This window comes from Sturnus vulgaris, chromosome 25 (genome assembly GCF_052056855.1).
Source record: "Sturnus vulgaris isolate bStuVul1 chromosome 25, bStuVul1.hap1, whole genome shotgun sequence".
NCBI lineage: Eukaryota > Metazoa > Chordata > Aves > Passeriformes > Sturnidae > Sturnus > Sturnus vulgaris.
The window spans coordinates 5665144-5683384 of record NC_142267.1 but is presented as its reverse complement, the minus strand read 5'-3'; the positions used below and the strand labels follow the sequence as shown (position 1 = coordinate 5683384).

The following is an 18241-nucleotide window of genomic DNA, read 5'->3' as shown; positions in this document are numbered from 1 at the left end:
AGGGGGACAGGGCTGGCTCCTCCACCAGCTTCCAGCGTGCCCAGTGTGCCTGGCACAGCAGAGCCCAGGGAGGGGGCACAGGGAGCTGGCAGCTCCTCTCTCACAGGGACAGGACAGAGCAACTCCTCATCCATGGGAAGCCCCAGGAGGCTCATTGGAGAAAAGACAGTATTAATGCTTTCCTTCCCCATTCACTCTGGGTGGGTAACTCCCTTCTGACTGGTCCTAAATCCTACAGGGACCCTCTGAATATCAATTTCCACATCACAGGCACCTCTGAGCCTCTGTGCAATGCAGCTCTCCCACGGTCGACTCCCCCTCACCCACCAACTTCACTCTGGAGTACCCTACTCCATCTCAGGCAGTATTTCCCAATTTCCAGAGCTCCTTGCCCAGTCATACAAGCACTGAGTGGCCAGGACTCAGCTCTTTGAGCTCACCCCAACTTGCATTCACTGCCTTGGGGTGCAGCATGGCTGGGAATGTGCAGCTGGGACATGGGCACTCCAATCCCCATGGATGCACCCACTGTGTCTGCAGTACAAAGCCATTTCAGAAGATGTTTGGTGCTCAGCACTGGCTGGGAGCTGCTGCATTTCACACCTGGATGACTTGTCTGCAATGTGCCAGGGCCCTGTGGTCACCACCAAAGTCTTTGCACCTGTGAGTGGCCAGAGCCACAATCTGCTTGGTGTGACACCAGAGGGAAACACAACACGAGGAGCTGCTGGGCATCTCTGCCCCTTGGGGAGGCAGACAGAGCAGAACAGAGCAGAGCAGAGCAGAGCAGAGCAGAGCAGAGATCCTGCCTTGCTCAGTGCTGGTGGGAAGGTAGAGAGACATGGAGACACTGCAGGCAGAAATGAGCTGGAGCTCTGTCCTCAGCTTCCTGCTTGGATCCCACAGGTCACTTGAACCCTTCTGCCCCAGACTCCACAGACAGATCACTTGAACACGAAGGAAGCTCTTTCCTGCATCCATTTACAAGAAGGGCCCTTTCAGCTCCCCAGGTTCTTCTTGCTTTGTTGAGGATGGATGGTGGATGCATCTCCCCTGTCCCATTCATTATTCCATCCATCTCACCCTTTCATTCATCCCTTCTCAAACTAAATAGCTCCTTTCTCCTCTCATGTGGAAATCGCTCTCCACCCATTATCATTTTCATGATTTCACTTTCTGCTGTATCCACTGTGATGAGACATGAGGACGCAGCAGTTCTGGTGCATTTCTGTGTGCATGGAACATCTGCCTTCACACTGGCTGTCTTGCCTTAATGCATGTGGAAAAACTCATTTCCTCCCTTTTAGCAGCAATACCATCCCCTGGTGAGAGCTCATTGTTCTCTGTTCCCAGGCCCTGTCTCCGTGCAGGGGCATTGGAAACACATCTGAGGGTCTTGTTCCCAGCTTCAGATGATCTTCCTCTCAGCTGTTGCACTGCTCTCTTTAATTTCCTTCTTTCCATCCTCTCATGCTGCTATAGGAAGATGCACCATGTACCTCTCCATGATTCCTCACCAATTTGCTCCTGGATATCAGCAGCTTGGCACCATGGCCATCCCTTCAGAGGGATGCAGTGGCTTGGAGGCATTTCCAGCTGTGGGCTATGTGTGGTGTGGTCCTGTCCCAGCCACCAGAGAACTGCAAACAGCAGCTGGCCAGGCCAGGCTCACAGTGCTTGGCTCAGCCTCTCTGTTACACCCAACAGAGCAGTGCTGGCACCCAGTGCAGGCAGCACCTCTGCACCTGGGATCCAGCATCCAGCTCCCCCCAGCCTGGCCACTCCCAGAGTCAGCTGCTCAGAGAGCTGAACAAACACTCGGGCTGGTACATCCCTGATAAGGCTCTTTTTTATTCTGCAAAACAATGTCACACTTCTTATCTGACACAAATCCGCAGTGTTGCTCCAGCAGCTCTCCAAAGCAGCAATTTAACCCCAGACATTGCTGTGGACTCGGGTAATTACAGCTGGAGCTGCCTCCAGCTCTGCGAGGGCTGTGGGTGTTACAGGTGCTCTGTCTCAGCAAAGTGAGCAGGATTAGAGACATCATCCTCCCAGGAGATGGTAGCCTCAGTCCTGGAATATAAATCAGCCTCTTCTCCAGGCTGATGTGTCATTTTGCTGACCCCCAGAGCACCGTGCAGTGCTTTACACCAGTTCCCCAGTGGCTAATGGCAATGGCAGCTGGGCTCTGCAGCCTGCCCATTCATGGCCAAGTGGTTTTGGTGTGTGATTTCCAGTGTCACACCAGTCCTGACCAGCACCACCAGCAGAGCCTGGAATGGAGTGGCTCAGGGTGGCTCCTCTTGCCACTGCCCTACTCTCAGCAAAATTCAGGACTGAAAGCACAGGTGAAGCCTTTCCACCCTGCCCGTTTCCTGTAGAGCCAATGTAAGGAAAGGCCACCCCCAAGGACCAGCACAGAGGGGAAGTGCCAGCCTTGAGGACAGCCCAGGGAGATGCTGCCCTGCCCCTGCTCTGGCTGGGCTGCCTTTCTGAAGGGCAGAGCTTACAGTGGGGAGCATCCTGGCACTTCCCAGCTGGCCAGAGAGCCCAGTGCTCCTCCACAAGGTGGGAACAGCCTTTGTGCTGTTTGTCCCCGGCTGTCCCCAATGCCTGCAATCACCATGGGCAGGTTACCTGGGCTGGGCACAGTGAGGAAGGGGAACAGATTCACACCACGGTCCTTGGGGTGAGTGACATCTGCAGGGACATCCCCAGCAGCACTGCCCCACTTGGGTCCCAGTTTGAGATCCTGGGTGACTGGAGTGGGCTCTGCCCAGAGTCCCAAGGCCACCTGGGCACTGGTTCCTGTAGGGCCATGGGGACAAGGCCAGGCTGGCAGAAAGGACAGGGTGACCACGGTGCCGCAGTGACATTTGCAGCCTGATCCCAGGACGTTCTGAAATCCTGACACATCCCACGGCCACCGTCTGGTGGCAGACCTTGCTGCTGGAAAGAAAACCCGCTCATCCCCCGGGCTGCGGGAGAGAAATGGGAATTTCCCAGGGTCGAGAACAAAAGGATGCGTAAGTACCGGAGCATCAGCATTGTGCACAGGGCTGGGACAAATTTCAGGTCTGATCTCTGCATGTCTAATGGAAGAGAAGCCTCCCCGCACAGGCTGTTCCTCTGCAGCAGGGACAGGCTCAGATGCACGCCGAGGGAGGCACGCAGATGCCAGCATAATTAGCCACAAAATAGACTTTTCAGTATCACACAATGACAAAGGGAAAAAAAAAAAAAAAGCTCTGCGTGCTGATAATTCCTCAATGCGCCTCGGTGACAAGGAACTGGGACAGACCTGAGCTTCCACTGAGCCAGAGGAAAAGGTATTTTTAAAAAGCAGATTATCTGGTTAAACAGAGGGCAGGGGGCTGAGCCGGGAGATAATGGGGGTGTCTGTGACAGCTTTATTAGGAAGTGCCTAACGTCGGAGTGATTTCACAGAGGCTTTCAGAGCAGAGGCTGACTCTGAGAGCTGGATCCCCACCAGGGAGCCTTGGCAGCGCTGTCACACGAGCTGAGACCGCAACTGGCCCCAGCTCTGTCCATCAGGGGACAATGGGAGCAGCAGGGAAGTGCTGCAGGGGTCCCCACCTGCGTGTCCTCCACCTGAGGGTGGCAATGGGCGAGTGCTGTATCCATGAGCCATCAGCAGTAGCAGTAGCTCTAAGCCAAAAGAGGGGAATGCTCAGAAACACGGGGAAATGCCATTGCCTCCACCATCAGGACTGGCAGTCCTGGTCCAAACCCTCCCAGAGGCAGCAGGGACAGGATACAATCCTTCCTTGGCCTTGCAGCTGCCACTCTGGACACGCTCTCCTCCCTTTTGCAGGGTTCCCTTGTTGCTTCTGCCTCGTTCCCTGCTGTGTCATGTTCCCACATGATGCCAAGACCCCTCAAAGCTGGCACTGCACTCTGGCCCCATCCAAGAACAATCCTCAAAGGTGCTGGGCACTGCCCAGGCTCCCCAGGGAATGGGCACAGCCCCAAGGCTGCCAGAGCTCCAGGAGAGTTTGGACAATGCTCTCAGGCACAGGGTAGGATTGCTGGGGTTTTCATGCAGGGCCAGGATATGGACTCAGTGATCTTTCTGGGTCCCTTCCACCCCAGAATATTCCATGACTCTATGATTCTCATCACATCTCCAGCACCTTTTGCATCCAGGACCCGCAGAGAGTTACTGTCTCCAGCTCTCAGGGTCCCGCTGCCCACCATGGCAGACACAGACACCTCCTGGCCCTGATCCCTGCAGTGCTGGGCTCCCAGAGGATTGGGAATGCACAGGCAATCCATTGATGGGATGAGTGCATGGGGATGGGGCACATCCTTTCCTTCTCCAGACTCTTCTGTCAGGGCAGGGACCCAGTCTGGCATCACCAGTGTGCACTAGCTGGATGCTCACCACTGAGAAACCCAAGCTGTGATCATCCCATTGCCAGGGACCAGCCAACAATGCAGGGTACCAGAGAAAAATAAAAACAAGGCTTTGCTAGTGTGACTCCTGGCCCAGGTCTGTGGGAGCAGCTGTAACTGGGAACAGGGCCCTTGATCCTGTCTCTAATACCAGATTTTACATGAGCTGAACAGGTCCTGCCACTTGCCTGGGGCTCACAGTGGGATTGACAGCCACTCCCGTGCTGCCTGGGTGCCCTGGCCAGCCAGAGCTGCCCCAAGTGGCTCCTGTCATCCGGGCCAGGGCTTCCCTGTGAGAGGAGGGCAAGCTCAGAGGCTGGGACTGGCCCTGAACATGCCCGGCCATGGCTCTGTCCACAGGCATCAGAGGGAAGATGTAAATCCGGGTCCCTGGGAACAAAAGGCGGGGGAGCCTCTGCCCCCAAAGCTGCCAGCTCAGCGTGAGAGGACTCCCAGGGCTCAGGGCAGCCAGCAATGAAGCTGTCTCTGACAAGGAAAGCTAAAGATGTAAGAGGCAGCATGAAATCAGGGGTGACAACCATAACAGGCGTGTGAGGAGGAGCAGGAACTGCGCTGCATCGGCCGGGAGGCACAGCCACCTCTGCAGCCAGCGCTGATGGGTGCTGGGGGGCAGGACTGGCACAGGAGGAGGGGCAGACACGCCCTGCACTGCCCCCATGGCCTGGTGAGGCTCTGTCCTGCCTCACCTGCGCAGGGGCTGGGTGACATCGTGTCCCAGTCCTGGCCGTGATTCCAGCTGCTGGATCTTGCTCCAGTGCTGCAGCCCTGAGTGAAATGTATTTAACACAAAGGGGATGGCAGCACCCAGAGTGCTTCATCTTGACTGGGCTGCCAGTCTGAGTGCCCAGCTAGGACAGAAAACACTTGCTGACTTCCTTGTGAAAGTGTTTCTGTTCCATTAGCAGTTTAACCCACAATGCCTGAGCCAGTGCATCATCTTGTGAAACCCTGGAGCTGCAGAACACACTGCCTGTGCAGGCAGGTGTTACCTGTGCTGGGGTGTTACCTGTGCTGGGGTGTTACCTGAGCTAGGATCTTACCTGTGCTGGGGTGTTACCTGTGCTAGGGTGTTACCTGTGCTGGGGTGTTACCTGTACTGGGATCTTACCTGTGCTGGGGTGTTACCTGTGCTGGGGTGTTTCCTGTGCTGGGGTGTTTCCTGTGCTGGGGTGTTACCCGTGCTGGGGTGTTACCTGTGCTGGGGTGTTACCTGTGCTGGGATGTTACCTGTGCTGGGATCTTACCTGTACTGGGATGTTACCTGTGCTGGGGTGTTACCTGTACTGGGGTGTTACCTGTGCTGGGGTGTTACCTGTACTGGGGTGTTACCTGGGCTGGGATGTTACCTGGGCTGGGGTGTTACCTGTACTGGGGTGTTACCTGTGCTGGGTGCTGTCTGTGGTGTCCAGCTGCTCCCATCACCTCCTCCACCACCAGCTCCACATTTCCCCTTTGTATGCCCCTGCACAAGGGCACCAGAATTTAGCCACCCTCTCTTTCAACTTTCCCCCTCTCTCCTTTCCCCCACTCTGTAACAAATCAGTGAAAAGAGGGAAGAGAAGAGGCTCCAATGACAGATGGAGCTGGCACTATCATCTCTCTTAACTGTCACGGAGAAAATCACACGGCAGCCACTGAAATTCAAATTAGAGTTTTGCTGAAGCTGCTAAAACTCATCAAAAGATATCTTTGAAGTCCACTGGCAGGCTGGTCATTTCTTTTAAATTAGTCCCTGTTGAAAATGAAATTGCAGGGAGTTGGTGTATTAGCATATTGGAGTGAGAGAGGCAGCATAATGCTGCCTTTCCAGGGAGCACAGGCAGCTCGCTCCCGCACAAAGCCCACACTCAAACCGGGCTCTTACTGCATTAGTTTAAATGAGCGAGTCATTTCAAAGCTCCCATTAAGGGGGCCGGGCTGGGCTCACAGGGAAGGAGGCAAAGACAGGTCAGGGCTGGCCATGCCCTGGAGCCGAGCTCTGGCCACTGCACCACTGCCCGTGGCAATGAGGGGCTGCGAGACTGATGCCCAGGGGAGAGGAGACCCCCATGGCAATGAGGGGCTGCCAGACTGATGCCCAGGGGAGAGGGGCCCTCCCCAGTCCCAGTACAGGGACCAGCCTTTCCCAGAGCTGGTGTGGTGTTCAGGACATCACAGCCCTCTGGGGGGATGCAGAGCCAGGGTCAGTCCCACAAAAGCAGGGACAGTCCCCTCCCCAGGCCTCTTCCACATTGTGCTTTATTCCAGCACCTTCCAGACACACCAGAGTCAGCATCCTGCTGTCCCAGAGGTACCTGAGCCCCAAGGAAGGGCCCTGGAGAGCCCCAGACCATCCTTGGAAAGCTTCAGCAGCACCAGCAGGAGCCCCAGGCAGATCTCCTCTGTGAGATGTTACACAGTGATTCGTGTTATTATGGAAACACACCATGGGATCAATATAAACAAGAATACTGAACTTAAAGTAAAGCATGGACATGAGACAAAGGAAAATATGATAATTTCATTATATTTGTAAAAATCACTTTGCTGTGAATTGCTGTTACTTTTTTTTTGCCACTATAATTATGAATTTTATGCACTTTTTATGTATAAAGAAAACGTGGGCTTGTGTGAACATGAGCAGACTTGACAGCTGTTACCTGCTTGCTAGGAGTGAAACCTGACAACATGTTCGAGCCTTGACCTGGTGGGGGTTTGTAGCCACAGCTGCTGGAGTGCTAGCCCTGAAAAAGAGGATCAGTCCCAGCAGTGGCTTCTCCTCACCTGAACCCCAAGTGCCTTGCATCCCAAAGGTGACTATCAGAGGTAAATGCAGGCATTCATGGCCCTTGTGAGCCACAGAGTGTGGTGGGACTCCCCTGGGACACTGGAAACCAGTGAGCTGGATGCAGTGGGATGGTGGGCAGTAGCCCCAGGAACAGCTGCAGAATCTCCCATTAGCAGATTTTTTCAACACAGACAAAATTGATCTGTCAATCTGCTCCAGCTAGGTCCAACAAGGATTTGCCCAGAAATACTGATTTTTAGGATGAGTAGCAGCCCCCTTCTCATCTCCCAGGCCCTGCACCACACACCCTCCCCTCTCCTGGGAGGCTGAGCAAGCATTCCAGCTCTTCAGCAGGTACCAGACACCAGTGGCTCCTCCTTTTCCCAGCTCCATGGCCCAGGACATAGAATTTCCTCTGCCTGCCCTGAATGTGTGAGCAGAGGTTTCCCTGTCAGCCCCAATCCTTAGGCAGACAGCTGCTGTCGGATAGAGCTGTTCCATTCATTCCCTGGCTGATGTGATGGGATTTGGAGTGGCACTAGTCACACTCTGGTGTCTTGACACACAATGTCTTGGAGCCAAGAGCTATCGGCTGCAGATTTCACAGGGCTCTGAGAGGGGCTGGGAGCAGGTCAGAGGTGCAGAGTGTGGCCAATTCCCCCCTGAACTGCAGGAGACAGAGCAGAACTTGCCCCAGAGCATGTAACCCGTGACATTTTCCTAAGCAAATGCAAATTGCACCAAGGCAGGCAGAGGAGCTCCTGCTGTCGCCAGCACACTTGGCACAGGCTGAGCAGAGGCTTTTGCTGAGGGTTTTGTCAGAAAGGTCACACAGTCCAGGGCTGAGCCTGTCCTCCAAATTGTTAGCTCCTTACTGTGATTTTCACTGGATTTCTGACAAGGCAGCACAAGCAGGCACAGATCCAATCTAGCAAATACACCATCAGAGTGCACAGTGAGAAGATTTTTCTCCACCACCTTGGCTAGTTCACAGCATTTAACTGCATTTCCCAGCCTTGACTGGGCTGAACACCGAAGTGTTGGGTGGGTTTGGGGCTCTCTGAAGGTCGTGCAGCCTAAGCTGTGGTACAGCCCAGCACTCCAACATCCCAGGCAGGAGCAGCCAGCAGGGAAGGCAGTGCCAGGGCTCTGAGTGTGTGTTTCTGACATGCAACCCCAAGGCCCCTGCATGGGAGGAAGCTTGAAGGAGTGACTGCAGTTTGGCCAAGGTCACCAACCTCCAACTTGGAAGGAAAAGCAGCACCCAGGGATCACTGGGAACATCCACCATGGTTGCTTCTCAGAGTATCATAGCATCATGGAATCATAGAATATCCTGAGCTGGAAGGAACCCACAAGGATCATCAAAGTCAAATTCCTGGCCCTGCACAGACACCCCAACAATCCCCACCCTGTGCTTGAGAGAGGTGTCCAAACACTCCTGGAGCTCTGGCTGCCTTGGGGTTGTGTCCATTCCCTGAGGAGCCTGTTCAGTGCCTCATCACCATCACCTTTCCCTGATATCCAGCCTAAGCCTCCCAAGCTTTGTTAAGCAGGTGGCCAGTTGATCTGCAACTGGTGGGATCACATCCTGGTCACCTTCTGCAGGGCACTGCCTGTGCTGGACATGCAAACCTCCAATCCCAGTTTTCAGGGTCTCATCTCAACCCCGAGCTCTTCCCCAGAAATCCTGTCACTTGGCTACCAGGAAAAGTAGTAGGATGGTCAGAAAGACTTGACAGAAACAAAACCTCAGCACTGGGCTGTTAATTGTCCTCTCTCTAAAATAATGCCAGAAGCTGAGATGCTGTTGGCTCCAACTGCTTTGCTTTCCTCCAGCAGCTCTTCACCCCCCCACAGGCACCAGCAGTGCCAACAAGAGGGCAAGGGGAGCAGCCTCCTGCCCACCTGAGCCAGGTGCTCACCCCAGCACCAAACCCCATCAATCAATACCTGCTGAGCTCCTTTTGCTGCAGGAGTGCTTGGCTGGGAGACAGGGGCTGCAGGGCAGGGCAGGGGGAGGCAGGGCAGGGCAGGGCAGGGGGAGGCAGTCCAGGGCCTCTTTTCCTGCACCAAGCACGGCAGGATCGCTCCTTCCAGCTGCTCCCCACAACAATAGCAGCTCTTGTACCCCTATTAGTGGCTCCACATATTAGTGGCTGGCTTCTTTTTTTCCTCTGCCTTCACTCAGAGTCAGGATTGAAGCACAAGAGATGGATTTTTGTGTTCAGACTCGGTTGTTTATTAATTCTTATCTATAGAAGAGTGAGTTCCACAACATCTCTAGTTAACAAGCTAAAAGTGAGAAAATGGAGTTGGATCTTGCTCATTACAAGGTCTTTTAAGGCCTAACTATCCAATTAAAAACTAACATCTATATTATTTATACTTTTAACCCAATAACCAAATACCTTCAACCCACACTGCGGGATTTTTTATCCAACCAAAAAACTGCCACCTAAAACAAAGAAGAGGAAGGAACAAGAGGGAAGAAGAGCCAACGCCCAAGAACCTCCATCTTGTCCCATACCTGTTACTGTATTCTAAAACCCCAAATTCCAAACCCTTCCCCATGTGATATTACACATTTCTATTCAAACTACACACCAGTGATTCCAACTCCATCACTCAAGTTTGGAAGTTTTCTCCAAGGCCTCAAGTCTAAAGCAGTGCTCTCTTGAGGGTCAGTGTCAGAAAGCACAGAAAGTTCAAAACTCCCAGGCTTCAGGGTTCCAGCACACCCCTGCCCTGCTGCCTCCTGTTCTGGCAAACAGAGCCTGACCCAACAACCCAGACATGGCATTAACAGGGATCAGAGAGGATGGAGGGAATGGCAGAGCCCAGAGCCTGCAGGGCACAGCCACCATCATTAACTTCTCATTGTGTGCTCCACTCCCTCCCAGGGAGAAAGGCTTTCAGTGTCACCATTTTCTGCTCTAACAAGCCAAGAGGTGGTGATGCACAAAGTCACAAGCCCTGGTCGTGGGCATTGCAAGAGCTGACAGGTCCTGAAATATCCCTTTGCTGAACCCAGGGAGCCTGTGTGTGGTGGCAGGACCTTCTCAGGGTGTTTCCTGAGGGTTTTGAAAAGCCCCTAAGAACAGGATTGTTTCCTATGGGATCACAGGAGAAGTGAGCTGGAGGAGGGGAGTAGGGAACTCGTGTCCCAGACACAGTCATGTATCAGTCCAGGAACCAGCATGGTGGCACAACATCCAACAAGGCTCCATCTGAAGTGATCTTGACACTTCTCCTTTTAAACCTGCTTGTTTTACCTGTTGGTAAGCTCAAAAGGCAGGGAAGTGATGTAAAACCTCAGTGGGAGAGTGCATGAATAGGAAAGGGATTCATTTAATGCCATTTCCAAAGTGAACCCATCCACTTGCCCTCAGCACCCAGCAGTGTCCAAGTGATACAAGCAGAACCCCTGGTCTGTGACAGAAGGGATATCAGTCAATGTGCCATCCCCACAGCAGAGACAACAAACTGGTTTAACACCCTTTGGGAGGCACTGGGGATTCCAGGGCCATTTCTCACCTCAGGATCTTGCTTATCTCACCTCACAGACCATGGGCCCAGTCACTGCCCATGGCACTGGTCCTTGTTCTGCACAGCCACAGCCACAGCCAGAGGTTGTCATGGTTTGAAAGACAGGTGTCTGCCAAGAAAGGCAGGATCCTCTCTTGAAATGGAAAATGTAAAACCCCTCCCTCCAAATTATTATAATTTTGAAATTAAGGGGCTCTCAGGCAAAGATATGGGAATAGGAATAACAGTTCTTTACCAGGAAAATTAAAATAGAAATACAGGATTACAAAAAGAAACCAAACCCAAAACACTGCCAGAGTCAGAATCCAAGGTGCCCCCGTCAGTCAGTCAGGGTTGGTGCAGTCCCATTCCATGGTGGCTGCAATCCTGCACTGACAGATGTGGTTCTGCTGGAGCAGGGCTCCTGCACAAGGTGCAGTTTTCCTCCAAAGCTCCAGGGATGATGTGCAAGGCTCTGGTTTTCCTCTGGGATCCAGTGGGAAAAGGCTGCTCTGCTGTTCCAAATCTCCCCTTTGATCTGGGTAGGAAATGCTCGGCTCCTGCCCTGGCTGGAGCATCTCCCAATGGGATGATGGAATTTGATCAGCCCTGCCCTGGGACTGCATGGCCATGAACAGGAGAGATCTCCTGGAGGGAGGATGGGCTGTGGGGAAGATAAAGAACACTGCAACAGCTGGGTGAACAGCTGGGATAGAATACACACTGCTGGGCACATCCTGCATTGCAACCCAAGCCAGAGCTCTTTCCCAGCTCACCCTGTGCTGCTGGCTGCTCCCAGGGCAGGGTACAAAGGCTGGGTTTGCAGGATGGGTACAGGGGAGAAGTCCAGGTCATGAGCTGTTTTCAGGTCAGAGATCTGGTCTGTGCTCTGTGGGGAAGGAAGAACTAATCTGAATTTCTGCAGGATGGTGAGGATTTATCTCCTGCTCCAAGGGGACCTTCACACCAACACACACAAACTGCAGACCATCCCCTCAATGTGTTGCCCAAAGATCTGTCAGAGAGGAGGCAAACACAGTTTCAAGTGTTCATTAACAGCTTTATCATCCTTTTGGATTTGTCATCAGCCTTCATGCCTGGTGGTGAATTATCCAAGGTCCACTGAGGCAGTTGGAGAGACAGAAATGGAGTGACTGCCCCAGAGCACAGACAGGTAAGTAGGAGACCAAGATCTTTTTGATGCTAGCCAAGAATCACAGGGGTTGGAAGGAACCTTAAAGCTCATCCAGTGCCACCCCCTGCCATGGCAGGGACACCTTCCACTGTCCCAGGCTGCTCCAAGCCCTGTCCAACCTGGCCTTGGGCACTTCCAGGGATCCAGGGGCAGCCACAGCTGCTCTGGACACCCTGTGCCAGGGCCTGCCCACCCTCACAGCCAGGAATTCCTTCCTCATATCTATTCTAAATCTGCCCTCTTTCAATGTAAGGCCATTGTGAAAGAAAGGAGCCACATTGTCTGGAAGGATTAATGGTGGGAGCAGCTCGGGCTGGGCTGAGCTGAAGGAATCACTCTCTCCTCTTTCTGCTGGGGTCCAGCATTTTGTCTGCACAGGGACAGGTGGGTCTGGGTGATGGATGTCCTCACAGTGAGCTTCCAGAGCTACGTGTTCTTTGGGCTGGATCCCTGTAATGAGGTCTGGCAGCACTGCTCAGGTCTGCTCTGCTGCTCAGAATTATCTTAATGAGAGGGCAGATGAAAAAGAAAGCTACATATATCTTATTTTCCCATTCAAGAGATAAACAACACACAAATGAGAGTGAGCAGAGTTTGGAGAGGCTGGAGCAGAGTTTGGAAACACTGATGCAGAGCTGGTGCTGCACAGACAGGCTGGTGCAGAACATCCCAATTCTTCTCACTGGAACTGGGTCACTGTTCTCCTTCCAGAAACAGAAACAACATCTGTAAAGAGCCTGAGCCCAGCAAACACCACAGTCCCCACAGGCACATGAATGACTGCAGAGGAATCAGTTTTGCTTTTTGAAGCACAGACCAGCTCTGAACAGATTCTGATCTCCAACCTTATGGCTTCCAAAGCAGCCACATTAGAAATCTGGAACCTCCTGAATCCCACATTTTTTCCAAAGAGGTATTTTTGCCCAAGCTAATTTTAAATATCTTCAAGATTAGCAAAACAGTATTCTCCATGGAAAAAAACCCAAACTGTCGTGTCCCAGTCACTCTCTTACATCACTGATCTCTCTAAAGACACCATCAAATCCAGCAGACTCAAAGACTGAGGTGGAAATTTCCCCATTGGAACCATGTGCTAGTGCAGAGTTCACCAGATGTGTCACCAAGCATCTCCTCATCTCCTGAAGCCCAGGACACAACATGACCTGGGACATCTCCTTCCTGCTCCTGCACTGCTGAGGGCTCCCTCAGACCCTGGTGCTGTGCCTTTCTGGAGCAGGCTTTGCTGAGAGGAGCCATCTGCCCCAGGCCTGTCCCTGCACCTGCAGGGATGGGGACCTTGATGCAGCCAACACCTGATCAGCCTGCCAGTTCTACAGGACAATCCCTGACATGGTGACAGGGCCAGCCAGGATGTGGCTGCTCCTCAGCCACCCCTGGCAGCCACAGCTCTCTCTGCCAAGCAGGGAGAGCCACTGCTCTGCAGGATGGATGAGGGGCACTGTGACAATGGGTGGGTCTTACCCTGCCTGTGCCTGATTTATGAGTGGCTTTAATTGCTGTGGCTTAACATTCCATTAATGTCCAACCAAAATATTTCCAAGGAGGGATCTACTGAATTTTCTAAGGAGCCAAAATATCTTACAAATATGAATCTTCCTGTCCACAAACCAAAACATTAGTCACAGAGTGATAAATATATCTCTGAGAGTACCAACTTGCAAATATTTTTCCAAGTATACAAGTTTCTAATGCTTGTGGTAACAGCTAACATCATAACTTAGCAAAGGATTGGTATTAATTCAGTCCAAATGAAAAGGCAGTATACATCCCACATGGCAAGTTTTACTGATCATGCAATGTATCAGCATTTCTGTTGAGGAATTTAGACCTTTCCAAACAGCCCCAAAGCAAGAAATCACATAAAGCAAATGGCATGTGAAAAGACACTACCTTCACACACCTAGCCTTGCATCTCTCCAATAACCAATCCTGTCAAAATCCACAGCTCACTGAAAATACAGGGTTAGTTTTAACAGAGTTCTGGTGATGATGTCTGTGATCTGGGGTTTGGGTGTGCAGCATCACCTGGTAACTGAATGACAAACTCTCCTGTCCCAATCTCGGCAGGTCTCCGATAATAGAGCAGCCTAAGTCCTTGTGAACAGGTGGGCACACAGCAATAACCAGCAGATCTGCATGTTTCCATGCTCCTCTTGCCATTCTGACAGCGATGTGACACAGCATCAGCATTCTGTGATATATAAATATCGAAATATATTTAAAAAAATTATATATTTATATAATATATATAAATATAAAAATAGGATATATAAATCTGCCCCTGAGTTCTGGTTCTGAGGTCAGGCCAAGAAAGGAGCTGCATGGATGCTGTGTTCACCTGTGCAGTGCTCCTGGGGCACTCACTGCTGCACTGAGACAGAGCACGGAGAAGGTGCAGCCTCTGACCAGGGGAAAGCCTCTTCCCCAAAGGCAGAGATGGAGGCAGGATGTGGCAGAGGGTGAGGCAAAGCAGTGGGGCTAGTTCTGGAGACTGGGAGCAATAGCTGCAGATGCAGCTGCACTGCATCTCCCGGTGCAAATCCCAAACCAGCGCCAACACGTAACAGAAACACTCGTGCCTTTGCAGCCACACGAAGTGGGCAGAGACCAGCAGCAACACCATCGAGAGTTACCAGGAGCAGCCTGACAAGGAGCAGCCTTGGAAGAGGCTTCAAATAGCCTGAGAGCCCTTCTGTGGCTCTTGGGGATGATAAATTTGGCATTACTCAGCAAAGAGCCCCAGCTTTCCCCTGCTGGATGGCACAGCCATCAGTCAGGAGTCAACAGACCCCAACAGGGTCTCTGCTGTCTCTCAACACAGGTCTGCATCAGCAGGGGGGTGTTGAGAGAAAATAGATGGGACAGGTAAACTGCACCTACATGAAAAGTCTAGAATGGACTCTCCCCAGCACCTATGAGCAGCCAGAAGTAAAATGTGCTGATTCTGATTAAATTGCAGAAAATAGTTTAAATGCAACAGAGGACCTTTGCACAATCCAAAACATAAAAGACAGTTTTGGACACCATGTTTTCAGGCCACCTTCTGCTGGAGAAGCAGAGGCATCTTCCATATCCAGAGGATCCTCAGCTGCAGGGAAAGGGACCTGGGAGCCTGTGATGCTGGATCTCAGCCCCTCTGGGCTGTCTGCAGAAGCAGGGAAGAGGGAGAGCAACATGTAATTAGCAGATTAACTTTGTGCCAGAGCAGAAAAACTCCTGAAGCAGCTGTTGGGCCACAACTGGAGCAGAAACCCTGCCCTGAGCAAGGCAGACCTTGCTGCCATGCAGCAGGCATCATTTGATGCTTGTTGGTTGGGTACTGTGTCTCCCCTCCTCATTTCAAGAGACAAAAAAAGGAGATGTTTTCTTCCTCCTGAAAGATAAATGCCTCCAGATTGTAGCCACTCAACAGGTCCACTGAAATTCATCAGTTCTGACTTGAAATGAAAGCTGTAATAAATCTCCCTGTTGAATAGGAGATCAAAGGCAGATCATTAGAGCTCTTGGATTACCCAGTGAGAGTGCACTTCCATCAGCCAGTGCTGCCAGTTCCCCCGTGTCCAGAATGACCCCTTTGACAGTGCAGCTTGGACTCTACAGAAAACACAGTTTTCTTATGAGAAGGTCTGGGCTGTGCCCCTCTCCTGTGCCCACCTGTTCCCTGGTCAGCTCTGTGTGGCTCGTGGCCACGTCCTTGGCAGCCCCAAGAAGGGAGTGGGATATTGCTCCACCCCACAAGTACAGCAGAAGAATTTGGTGTTGGCCCAGCCCTCAGGGAAAGCCCTTCCCCACATCAAAATCCTCCTGCAACTTCTTTCCAGGGAAAGGAAGTGCTCCCCAAGATTTGGGAACTATCCCAGCTCAGCTGCTCTCCTTTAATTAAAGACAGACCTCAAAAGTGCAAGGTAGAGCCCTGCAACCCTTCAGTGGGACCAGGTCTCCATGTCACTGCTGTCTGTGGAGGGATGTAGGATGCTGTGCTGATTTTCCACTTTGTTCTGTGGGTTCCTAGCAGGAATCAAGAGCAATCTCTATCTCAGCATCTCAAAACATATTTGTTGGCAGCAGCCTATGATATGGCCTTGGTCTCAATAGGCTCCACAGGGAAAATGTCCCCCTTTCCCAAATCTATGTGGGTTAACCCCTTCTCCCTGCTTGGGCCATGAGATCCCAAACTCCGCCAGTCCCCTGGGCTTCCTGCTTCTCATTTCACTCTCAGTATTTATGTTCACACATCCAAGCTGGCACCTGCATGTGGGTGCAGGGGAAGGTTGTGCAGGAAGAACATAAGGTAAGGAGGCTTCAAGCTGCAGGTGGTGGCATCCTATCAGCAATACAGCTGCTGATCCACCCTTGCTGGCTCCTTGGTCCTGCTGGGGAGGATCTTCTCCCAGCCCAATGCTGATCTGCTGAGACAGTTGTGCCTAAGCCAGCTGGAGGATGCTGGAGAGAGAATTCTCGAAATAGTTTTATTTCTCTAACAGCATAAGGCAAGTAGGTCTTTTCCAATGCTCTGGCCTGTGGATTGCTATATTTTCACCAGAACAAGCTGGCAAACATCATCAGACATCCCTGGCTCAGCACAGTTGGGACACAGACTTTGTTCCAGGTGCAGAAGAGCTGGATCTGGGCTGTGGGCTGCACGTCCAGCAGTGCCTGGGGACAGTGAGGGGACCAGGCCCTGCAGAAGCCACACAGAGGGAACTTTATCTCCATGCAAAATGTGTTGCACATGACAGAGTGAATTTCATCCCTGGAGATTTTTTTTTCCCCCCCGACACCAGGTTTGCTGAGCTTAGGTCTGAAGTGAGGGACCATAATAAGTGCATTAGCTTCAGAGGAGTTATCCTGAGCACACAGTTCAGCCTGTGATCCCTCATTTTACAAAGGGCTAAACACGGAGAGGATATAGCAGTGGAAGTGAGAGAACCTCTGCCATTTTGCACGGCTGTGATGTGAAAATCAGTGCTGGGGTGAAAGTGGGGTTATGTGGGACTTATTTCACTGACTGAAATGTGTGATCCTGTAATCAAATTTCTCATGCTGTAGCTGCTCTTCTGTTCTGCAGGATGGGGCATGGGGTGTCTTACACCAGAGGGTGTCTGGGGACATGGAGTGTGTGTGTTGGGGGTGTCCTGTGACATGGGGAGTCCTGCAGCTGGGTGTCCTGTGATACACCCAACCACACAAGGTATCCTCAGCTGCAGGGCATCCCAGAAAATGGGAAATCCTGGGGACACAGGTACTGATACATTGAATAAAGACATTGAGCACGCTGAGAGGAGACACTTCAGGTGGATTTTTACTGGGTACCAGCCTGGCTGCCTGCAGGGAAATGTCTGCAGCTGGGCAGAAAGCAACAAAAAAGGTCCCAGCCCGGGGGCTCTGATAATACAGAAACAACCCTGCAATTTGTAGCTGAGCCCAGAGTTTTGGAAACCCATCTTGTGGCTTTTGAAGTGCAAACCAGCACAAAACCCTCCATTACTCAGCTCATCCTGGGAACAGCCCCAGCCCTTTATGTCACCTCCGGCACAGAAGGTTTCCCGGACCCCGAGCACAGCCCCTGCTGGACACTCGCAGATGAAACTGCTGAGCAAGATCAAACACAAACCATTCCCCAGGCTCCCCCCCGCCTGCTCCAGCTGCCCGATAATCCCTCCACTGAAAGGGAACCTGAACCCTGAGTGGTTTCGTGCACTGGGAAATGGAGCTGAGCCCCCAAACCCTCTTTGTGCTGGGATAATGGTCTCGGTGCCCTCCATTCCCACACTGTCCTGATCCCCACTGGCACTGCCCAGCCGGGAAGATGAGCTCTGGAGCTGTCAACACTCAGAGTTTCATCCCAGCATAAACCAAACTTTTTGTTTAAGGTAGTAGTTAAAGTAAAAAAAAAAAAAAAAAAAAAAAAAAGGAAGAAAAAAAAAAGGCAGCATATGTCTTTGATCTTGAATAAAGCTTTTATCACAGCGCCTTCAGTCCCGGTGAGCAAAGGGGATTATCTTTCTCTCGCACAAAAGTTCACCTCCTGGTGCAGGTCACAGGAGGAAGATTTCACTGGAGTGGGAGGCGTTTTCTCCGGGGCATTCACCTCAAGTCCGGCAGGCAGCTGCTCCCAGAGAAACCTTTTTATGAGCTAACCTACTGCCTCAGATCCTTTCACATGCAAAGGGAACAAAAATAAGAACCCTCCAAAAGAAAGAAGCAGACGCAAACTCCCTGGCAATCACTGCCAGCCTCATTTCGCAGCAGAGACCTCAGCTCAACATCCTGCCAGCTCTCCTAATTCC

The 18241-nt window shown here is 52.0% G+C and overlaps 1 long non-coding RNA gene across 1 annotated transcript in view; it reads left to right on the top strand.

Annotated features, from left to right (window-relative positions):
• The first annotated feature begins 3021 nt into the window (after window positions 1-3021).
• The window catches only part of LOC148221255 (uncharacterized), a 28507-nt gene continuing 13287 nt past the window's right edge, over window positions 3022-18241 (top strand). Inside the window, exons 1-2 of the long non-coding RNA XR_015808418.1 lie at window positions 3022-3332; window positions 11824-11909. This is a non-coding gene — a long non-coding RNA (uncharacterized LOC148221255). The remainder of the gene's footprint in view (window positions 3333-11823; window positions 11910-18241) is intronic.